Below are 10,513 nucleotides of genomic sequence, written 5' to 3'. Positions count from 1 at the left end.
TTTTTTTTTATTTTATTTCAAATTATTCTGTAGATATGGTAAATAAATATTTATGAATGTTAATTTCAGCTAATGTAACAGTTATTGATGTGATATTCATCATTTCTTTAATTGCTGTTACATATATAACTTTTTTTATAGATTTAATTTCTGACTCAATAAAAAAAATAAAATAAACTGCAAAGATGAAATATGCCTTTGGTTTGTATGTCTGTTGCTGTACATTTTCTTGCTCAAAAAAGGAAATGTTATGTAAAACTAAGAAAATTCACTATATGGAAGTCTTTCAAAGATCAAGTGTCAGGGAAAAGAGGGGTGGGCCATGCTGGCTTTTAGAGATGAGCGAACTTACAGTAAATTTGATTTGTGACGAACTTCTCGGCTCGGCAGTTGATAGCTTATCCTACATAAATGAGTTCAGCCTTCAGGTGCTCCCGTGGGCTGGAAAAGGTGGATACAGTCCTAGGAGACTCTTTCCTAGGACTGTATCCACCTTTTCCAGCCCACCGGAGCACCTGAAGGCTGAACTAATTTATGCAGGATAAGTCATCAACTGCCGAGCCGAGAAGTTCGTGACGAATCGAATTTACTGTAAGTTCGCTCATCTCTACTGGCTTTCAAAGTTTCTTCAGCAGGTATGGCGCTGCCAAAGACACTGACTTATTCCCCTCCACCAAAGAAAAAAAAATGTTGAACATGTTGTGAGCCAAGTTGCCTAAACAGGCACACAGACGGTATCAGTGTGTGGTTAACTTTATTTTCTTGTAGTACTGTAAGTAGATAAGTCATAAGCTGGGCAAAACAGAAAATTGCACTACACTTGTTTTAAAAAGTAAAAAAAACATTATTTTCCATAATGCCATATTCATAAAAAATGCATACTTTTGTATTATTGTGTACCATACAATAAAATGAGCAGAAGATTGATTCCATACCGTGAAAAACATTAAAGGTGTACTCTGTCCCTATCAAAAGCCAACATGTTTGAAATCCATCGCCTGACCATTCATTTAGATCTCATCCCAGCACTTAACTCACACCTTAGTCTGTTCAATACTGCTCTATAATGCCCTTTCTGCTGTTGATGTTCTTGGGGTGTGTATGACACAGGGTAGCGGGAACTCCCCCCCCCCCTCCCCCCCCAAATATATGATTTCTATATAAAGTATATTAGGTTAAAGGGGTATTCTGGTGAAGATGGATGGATGGATGGATAGATATGGATGGATGGATAGATATGGATGGATGGATAGATATGGATGGATAGATGGATAGATAGATAGATAGATAGATTAGGATGGATAGATAGATAGATAGATTAGGATGGATAGATAGATTAGGATGGATAGATAGATTAGGATGGATAGATAGATTAGGATGGATAGATAGATAGATAGATTAGGATAGATAGATAGATTAGGATAGATAGATAGATAGATTAGGATAGATAGATAGATAGATTAGGATAGATAGATAGATAGATTAGGATAGATAGATAGATAGATTAGGATAGATAGATAGATAGATAGATTAGGATAGATAGATAGATAGATAGATAGATTAGGATAGATGGATAGATAGATAGATTAGGATAGATAGATAGATTAGGATAGATAGATAGATAGATTAGGATAGATAGATAGATTAGGATAGATAGATAGACAGATTAGGATAGATAGATAGATTAGGATAGATAGATAGATAGATTAGGATAGATAGATAGATAGATTTAGATAGATAGATTAGGATAGATAGATAGATTAGGATAGATAGATAGATAGATAGATAGATTAGGATAGATAGATAGATAGATTAGGATAGATAGATAGATAGATTAGGATAGATAGATAGATAGATTAGGATAGATAGATTAGGATAGATAGATAGATTAGGATAGATAGATAGATAGATTAGGATAGATAGATAGATAGATTAGGATAGATAGATAGATAGATTAGGATAGATAGATAGATAGATTAGGATAGATAGATAGATAGATAGATAGATAGATTAGGATAGATAGATTAGGATAGATAGATTAGGATAGATAGATTAGGATAGATAGATAGATAGATAGATTAGGATAGATAGATAGATAGATAGATAGATTAGGATAGATAGATAGATAGATAGATAGATTAGGATAGATAGATAGATAGATAGATTAGGATAGATAGATAGATAGATTAGGATAGATAGATAGATAGATTAGGATAGATAGATAGATAGATTAGGATAGATAGATAGATAGATTAGGATGGATAGATAGATAGATTAGGATGGATAGATAGATTAGGATGGATAGATAGATAGATTAGGATAGATAGATTAGATTAGAATAGATAGATTAGATTAGAATAGATAGATAGATTAGAATAGATAGATAGATTAGAATAGATAGATAGATGAATGGATAGATTAGAATGGATAGATTAGAATAGATAGATAGATAGATAGATTAGAATAGATAGATTAGAATAGATTAGAATAGATAGATTAGAATAGATAGATAGATAGATAGATAGATAGATAGATTAGAATAGATAGATAGATTAGAATAGATAGATTAGGATAGATAGATAGATAGATGAATAGATAGATAGATAGATGAATAGATAGATAGATAGATGAATAGATAGATAGATAGATAGATTAGAATAGATAGATAGATAGATAGATTAGAATAGATAGATAGATTAGAATAGATAGATAATTTTTATTTTATTTTTTATCATTAAGTTAAGCAGATTTGTAAATTATTTCTATAAAAAAATTCTTAATCCTTCCAGTACTTATCAGCTGCTGTATTCTTCAGAGGAAGTTGAGTTGTTCTTTTCTGTCTGACCACAGTGCTCTCTGCCGACACCTCTGTCCATGTCAGGAACTCTCCCGAGCAGGAGAGGTTTGCTATGGGGACTTGTTCCTGCTCCGGACAGTTCCTGACATGACAGAGGTGTCAGCAGAGAACACTATGGTCAGACTGGAAAGAACTACACACCTTCCTCTGGGGCAAACAGCAGCTTATAAGTACTGGAAGGATTAAGATTTTTAAATAGATGTAAATTACAAATCTGTTTAACTTTCTGGTGCCAGTTGATATGAAAAAAATAGTTTTCCACCGGAGTACCCCTTTAATGTTTTGCCAAGATGCCCAACATATAAAAGGTTTTTGAATCTGACAGTGCACCTTTGCAATATAAAATACTTTGCAGGAGTTCTCCTTTAAGAACAAAATATGGCAGTACAGTAGATCAGGAGGAAGAAGACTTTAAAGGGTTATCCAAAATTCTTTCAAAAACAGCCCCATACCTGTCCTCAGGTTGTGTGTGGTATTGCAGTTCAGTTCCTGAAGTGAATGAAGCCTGAGGACAAGTGTGGTGCTGTTATTGAAAGAAATTAGCTCTGTTTTTCTATTCCTGGATAACCTTTTTAATATGACTAGAAATAAAATTGTGGGACTATAGCATGCAGGACATTTCATTGATGGGTCTATAAGGTAATATAGAAGCACGATTTCAGCGCAGATAACTTTGGGGCCACTCAGTGGCTATTTTGCGGTCTAGTTAGTGCTAGTAGAGAACGTATGACAATTCACTTCATAGTAAACATTTTGTATAGACAAGACATAGCAAGACACACTCTGAGGCAAAAACAGGAAATTAAAATCCTCAAAACCTGTTCAGAGGAAAAGTTGACCAGTTGCCCATAGCAACCAGTTTGCTACTTTGATTTTGCAGAGACCTTGTGAAAAATGATAAAAGCAATCTGGTTGCCACGGGCAACTGCACCACTCCTCCCCTACACGTTTTAATCAATCTCCCCCTATAAGTTTTTATAGCATAATGCAAAAAAACAAACAGGATTGCAACAATCCACCACAATGTACTTTACTCAATGTTTCTCAACCAGTGTGCCTTCTCCTGTTTCAAAACTACAGCTCCCAGCATTCCCAGAAAGCCTTTGACTGTAAGGAACACTGGTTAGGAAACATTGCCTTATCTGCTGGAAGAAAAATAATAGAATTGCTTGTACCATGGAGCATAGACAATGCAGCTTAGGCCCCTTTCACACTGCCGTTGCTCCCCGTCAGGAACGGCCGCTAGTCTTTTTTTTTTTTTGTGACTGGGTACAATGGGCAGCAACGGGTCCCGACAGCTCCCGTTTACTATTATGGGGGGCAGTCAGGCGCCATTTTTCTTTTTTGATGGGATATAGCTGGAGAAAAAGACTGTGCAAGCAGTATTTTTTCTCCCCGACTCCCCTGACAGCTGTTACGCTGCCATGTCCTAACGACAGTGTGAAAGAAGCCTTCGCCTTATTGGTCCAGATTTATCAAACTGTGAGAGAAAAAAAAGGAATGATTTTTCCACAGCAACCAATCACAGCTCGGCTAACGAGCTGTGGTAAAGTGAAACCTTATTGGGTGTTTTTTATTTCTCTCACACAGTTTGATAAATCTGGGCCATTATCTTCTCGTGACATGATGGTAAGCACGTGATGTACGTGTGAGTTGTGTGCTTTCCATTGTTCACTTTTAATACACAACATTATTCTAGTTCAGGGGCACTTAACTACTTTTAGAATACACTCACATCTTTAGTCTGCCATTAGGTAAAAGGGGTAATACCGTGCTGACAACTTATCCCCTATCTAAAGGATAGGGGATAAGTTGCCTGATTGCGCAGGGTTCCGCCGCTGGGGACCCTGCGATCTCGCACGCAGCCACGCTCCGGGTCTGATGACTGCCGATCACGGGGCTGCAGTATCGTGACGTCACGGCTCCGCCCCATGTGAAGTCACGCTCCACCCCCTCAATGTAAGTCTATGGCAGGGGGCGAGACCGCTGTCTCGCCCCCTGCCATAGGCTTGCATTGAGGGGCGGAGCGTGATGTCACAAGGGGGCGGAGCTGTGACGTCACGATCACCGGCCCCGTCATCAGACCTGGAGCGGATGCTCGCTCTGGGGCCTGATGAGAGCGGGATGCTGCGTGCGAGATCGCGGGAGTCCCCAGCGGCTGGACCCCACGCGATCAGGCAGCTTATCCCTTATCCTTTAGATAGGGGATAAGTTGTCAGCACAGTAGTACCCCGTTAAAGTCTGAGCTGGATACCAACAGATGTTGTCTTCTTAATATAGATTTTGTAGAGGCACAGACACTTCACTTAGGGCCGGTCGGGCAAGAAGCAGCCATGGGGATAGCCTTTTATTACTATTTCTCTGAAAGACCTGAGCCTATCAGAGTAAATCATAGTGTGTTGTGATTCCACTCCCTCATACCTCCCAACTTTCCTGGATCCGGCGCAACATTCAAGATTTTGGGGTTATGTTCCGCCATCCAGAAAAGGCTCCCAAATGTCCTGCTGCTGAATTATTGGAGGAGCGGGACCCTCGCGATCTAACATCTTATCCCCTATGCTTTGGACAGGTGATGAGATGTTTCCAGTGGAGTACCCCTTTCAGGAGGCTGGGAGCAATTAGGGGTGTGGATGAGGGCGTGGCTAGTCCCTCTTTGCTCTAAGCCAGTGTTTCCCAACCAGTGTGCCTCCAGCTGTGGCAAAACTACAACTCCCAGCATGCCCGGACAGCCAAAGGCTGTCCGGGCATGCTGGGAATTGTAGTTTTGCCACAGCTGGAGGCACACTGGTTGGGAAACTGCTCTAAGCTAAAGTTGGGAGTTATGCTCCCTGCACCTGTTGAGCGATATAAAACAGGGTTCACTTTAAGTGGAAGAAGCTTGGAAAAATTTGAACTCTACTTAGTTTGGTGGGGCATCCAACCTTTATGAAATCGGGGGAGAAGGGCCTTAGTAAGAGAGATGACCAAGATCCCAATGGTCACTCTGATAGACCTCCAAAGATTCTGTGTGCAGATGGGAGAGACTTCCAGAAGGTCAACTATCACTGCAGCACTTCACCAATCTAGGCCTTATGACAGAGTTGGCAGACAGAAATCTCTCTTCAGTAAAAGACACATGAAAGTCTTGCTGAAGTTTCCAAAAAAGCACCGAAAGAACTCGCACTACCAGGCAAGCTGGGAGTTGTAGTTTTGCAACAGCTGGAGGCTCCATGGTTAAAAAAAAAAAAAAACTTTGGGCCACCCAAAACAATACTCCCTTCCTGGTCTAGGCAGCTAGCATCCATGATCCTGATTCAAACAGCCCAGTCAATGATAGGACAGGGACAGATTTTGGTGCATAAGCTGGCAAGAGCCCTACAAGCAGAATCAGCTTGTAGTGGGGGGAAGCAATGCCAGGAGCATAGAGGTAACCCAACAGCTATGCCTGCTGGGATGTCTTTTGGGCTATTTATGCATCAAACTGCCAAGATAACCTTGGATATAAATGTGTATTCTACAAGATGTAGACAAGAAAGAAATTCAATTAGAAAATCATCACAATTGAACTCTACCAAGACGAAAATTACTACTGTGACAAGAAAAATAGAATTCTGCCTACGACAATAGAGGCATACTATTCTGATAACACAATAGAATCCAGTGTTGCTCATGAGAAAAATGCCATTGTGACATCCCAATGAACATCTGCTTAGTCTAGGAGAGTATATAGTACCATTGTGAAAGCATCCAAATGTAATTGTGCCAAGAAGACAATTACAACTGCCATTGATTATAGAGACCTACTAATAATATTATTGAATACTATCTAGGATTTGATAGAAATACCATAGTGACATCATGACTGGCATTTTTCTGTGGCGATCTAAACCATTTTCACATCATGGACCACTATTGACATACCCAACATATAATATTTTGCTTAGGAGTATAGGAACATATCCATCACTGTGATATCGCTCACCTCTTCACCTCTACATGTCAATTGAACCTAGTAGTCTAGACAGGTTGCTTCTGTTTTTTTTGTGCCACATGCTGTACTCCAGTATGGCCGGTAAACCTTACCTGTCTGTGCTCTCTTCCCTCTATACAGTTTCCCTTATGGCTTATAGGCTTCTGCTTTAAATGCCATCTTCTGCTTGATTTAAAGCGCAACTGTCATGGAAATTATACCCCCCAGACTAATAACATGATCGTATAGATGATGAAATGTGTAATGCAGCTGTACTTTTGGCTGCTGTTTATCACTCTTTATCAGCAGGAAAATAGTTTTATCATGCGGTCAGCAACAGTCGGATAGGTGTGGCTGGGGATCGTAATGCCTCTGCCACGCCTATCCCCTGTAAGTGAGCACTGAACCACTGTGTGATTGACACACAGGTCCCCACCCCCCGATGTCCATGATGTGCGGTCCGGCGTGACTCCACTGAGCCTATACATATAATGTGCACCTTTATGTCACCTGATCTGTTTTAAGACTTGGTAATTGTAGAATAATGCAGCCGGCACTATCTCTGGACGTCCGTATAGCCGACTCTGGGAGCAGCAATCCTTGAGAAAACTGACCGAAGAGAAGAAGGTAACGATGATGGCACTCTCTGCAGCGGAGCTCCATGTTACCGCTCCCTTGTTGTTATGATCATGTTACCTCATCAATAAAGTTAAGATATTTCTATGCTGCAGAGAGTGCCATCATTGTTACCTTCTTCTCTTCGGTCATTAATCTGTTTTAAGTTTGTTCTTAGTGTGTTTCCTTATTGTCTTCTGGTTCAGACCTGGCCTGTTTCTGTACTGTTCCAAGTCCCTCTGGATGGCACATCTGGTCCTGTATCTACATCTGCCAACCATGTGACTACACTCCTGCTCTCATCTATTCCATGTCCACACCTACAAGTCCTGTGTCCACATCTACCAGTCATGTGTATTTCTTCTGGTCTCATTCTGTACTTGTGGTTCTACAATCTGTAAATGGGCACTAATCCTGTCTCCAGTCTTACTGCTGTGACCCTATTCCTGTTTTCCTGCACCATAGTCTATGTTTCTGTTGTTTCTGCTTCACAGTTTATGTTCCTGTTGTTTCTGCTTCACAGTCCATGTTCCTTGTGTTCCTGCTTCACAGCCCATGTTCCTCATGTTCCTGCTCCACAGTCACATGTTCCTGCTTCACGGTTCATGTTCTTGTGCCACAGTCCATGTTACTGTTGTTTCTGCTCCACAGTCCATGTTTCTGGTGTTCCTTCTTGTCCTGACCTCCTGGTTGCATTTGGTTGCCTACTGGTGGTTATTTTGAATATTTTTGCTTTTGTCATTTGTGTTTTCATGCTTCAATAAATACTTGATAATGTTCCAAAACCACTGACATCACATTGAAATTCTGTGAGATAATCAAAATGGAATACTGCCTGACAATTACACAATAGAATCCTACCTAGAACATAAGAATCCTACCTCCAGGGTGGGCCATTTATATGGATACACCTTAATAAAATGGGAATGGTTAGTGATATTAACTTCCTGTTTGTGACACATACTTTTCAAGATGGGTGGTGACCATGGCAGCCATTTTAAATCCAACTTTTGTTTTTCCAATAGGAAGAGGGTCAAGTGACACATGACCGTACTATTGGGAATTTCACAAGAAAATCAATGATGTGCTTGGTTTTAAGGTAACTTTATTCTTTCATGAGTTATTTGCAAGTTTCAGCCACTTATAAAATGTGTTCAATGTGCTGCCCATTGTGCTGGATTGTCAATACAACCCTCTTCTCCCACTCTTCACACACTGATAGCAACACCGCAGGAGAAATGCTAGCACAGGCTTTCAGTATCCGTAGTTTCAGGTGCTGCACATCTCGTATCTTCACAGCATAGACAATTGCCTTCAGATGACCCCAAAGATAGAAGTCTAAGGGGGTTAGATCGGGAGACCTTGGGGGCCATTCAACTGGCCCACGATGACCAATCCACTTTCCAGGAAACTGTTCATCTAGGAATGCTCGGACCTGACACCCATAATGTGGTGGTGCACCATCTTGCTGGAAAAACTCAGGGAACGTGCCAGCTTCAGTGCATAGAGAGGGACGAGGGAAACACATCATCATGTAGCAATTTCGCATATCCAGTGGCCTTGAGGTTTCCATTGATGAAGAATGGCCCCACTATCTTTGTACCCCATATACTACACCATACCATCAATTTTTGTGTTCCAACAGTCTTGGAGGGATTTATCCAATGTGGGTTAGTGTCAGACCAATAGCGGTGGTTTTGTTTGTTAACTTCCCCATTCACATAAAAGTTTGCCTCATCACTGAAAAAATCTTCTGCGTAAACTGAGGGTCCTGTTCCAATTTTTGTTTTGCCCATTCTGCAGCTCCTGAAACTACGGATACTGGAAGCCTGTGCTAGCATTTCTCCTGCAGTGTTGCTATCAGTGTGTGAAGAGTGGGAGAAGAGGGTTGCATTGACAATCCAACACAATGGGCAGCACATTGAACACATTTTATAAGTGGTCAGAAACTTGTAAACAACTCATGAAAGAATAAAGTTACCTTAAAACCAAGCACATCATTGTTTTTCTTGTGAAATTCCCAATAAGTTTGATGTGTCACATGACCCTCTTCCTATTGAAAAAACAAAAGTTGGATTCAAAATGGCCAACTTCAAAATGGTCGCCATGGTCACCACCCATCTTGAAAAGTTTCCCCCCTCACATATACTAATGTGCCACAAACAGGAAGTTAATATCACCAACCATTCCCATTTTATTAAGGTGTATCCATATAAATGTCCCACCCTGTAGAACATAAGAGAAATGCCATTGTGACATAATCACAATGGTATTCTGGGAAGCGAATAGAGTCACTTTTTGATGACATCATGAGAATGGAGTTTGGCCTATAACAACAGAAGAATACCACTGTAACATCAAAACAAATGGAGACTACCTGTAAAATAGAGACTTACCATTGTGACCATATTGAAATTCTGCTATTGTGACATAATGACCATGGAATAATGCCTAATCAAAATAGCATCTGTGTTGGATCTTTCAATAGAGAAATTCTATTTTTACCTGGATGGGTGCTGTTGTATGCTGCCACATTTTGACATAATTCTGAACCATTAATTTGACATTGTCAAAATGAAATTCTGGATAGAACTATAGAAAAAAAACAATGAAATGAATGAATACGTGGCAATATCATTTATTTTATTTGTAAAATGGGAAAAGGGGTTGATTTAAATCTTTATTATGGAGGATTTTTTTTTCTTAATTGTTACATTTTTTTTTTGTCTTTTTTTTGTCTTGAGGCCTAGTAAAGGTGTCAGGCTGCCGTAACAATGGGCTAGCTTCCCATGATTGCGTTGCAGGGAGCCCTCTGTACACAAGCGCAGAACATGCTGTACTACATAACTGTGCATGTGAGATTCATGTGAGATGCAGAGGCGACAACACAGCCAAGGTGGTGAAGAAGGTAACAAGTGGTGTTGCTAACAAATGGCGCCATCACCAATCACACTGGTGTCAGTCATTTAATTCATTAAAGTGGTATTTAGGTATCAGAAAATAGTATTGCTGATTCATCAATAACTCAACCACAGGGTATTAGCTTGATCACAAGGTATGATCACTTTAGATAAGATAGTCATATGACAATA

Source organism: Hyla sarda, chromosome 3, assembly GCF_029499605.1.
Source record: "Hyla sarda isolate aHylSar1 chromosome 3, aHylSar1.hap1, whole genome shotgun sequence".
NCBI lineage: Eukaryota > Metazoa > Chordata > Amphibia > Anura > Hylidae > Hyla > Hyla sarda.
The sequence above is the reverse complement of the archived record's forward strand: the minus strand, read 5'-3'. Positions refer to the sequence as shown.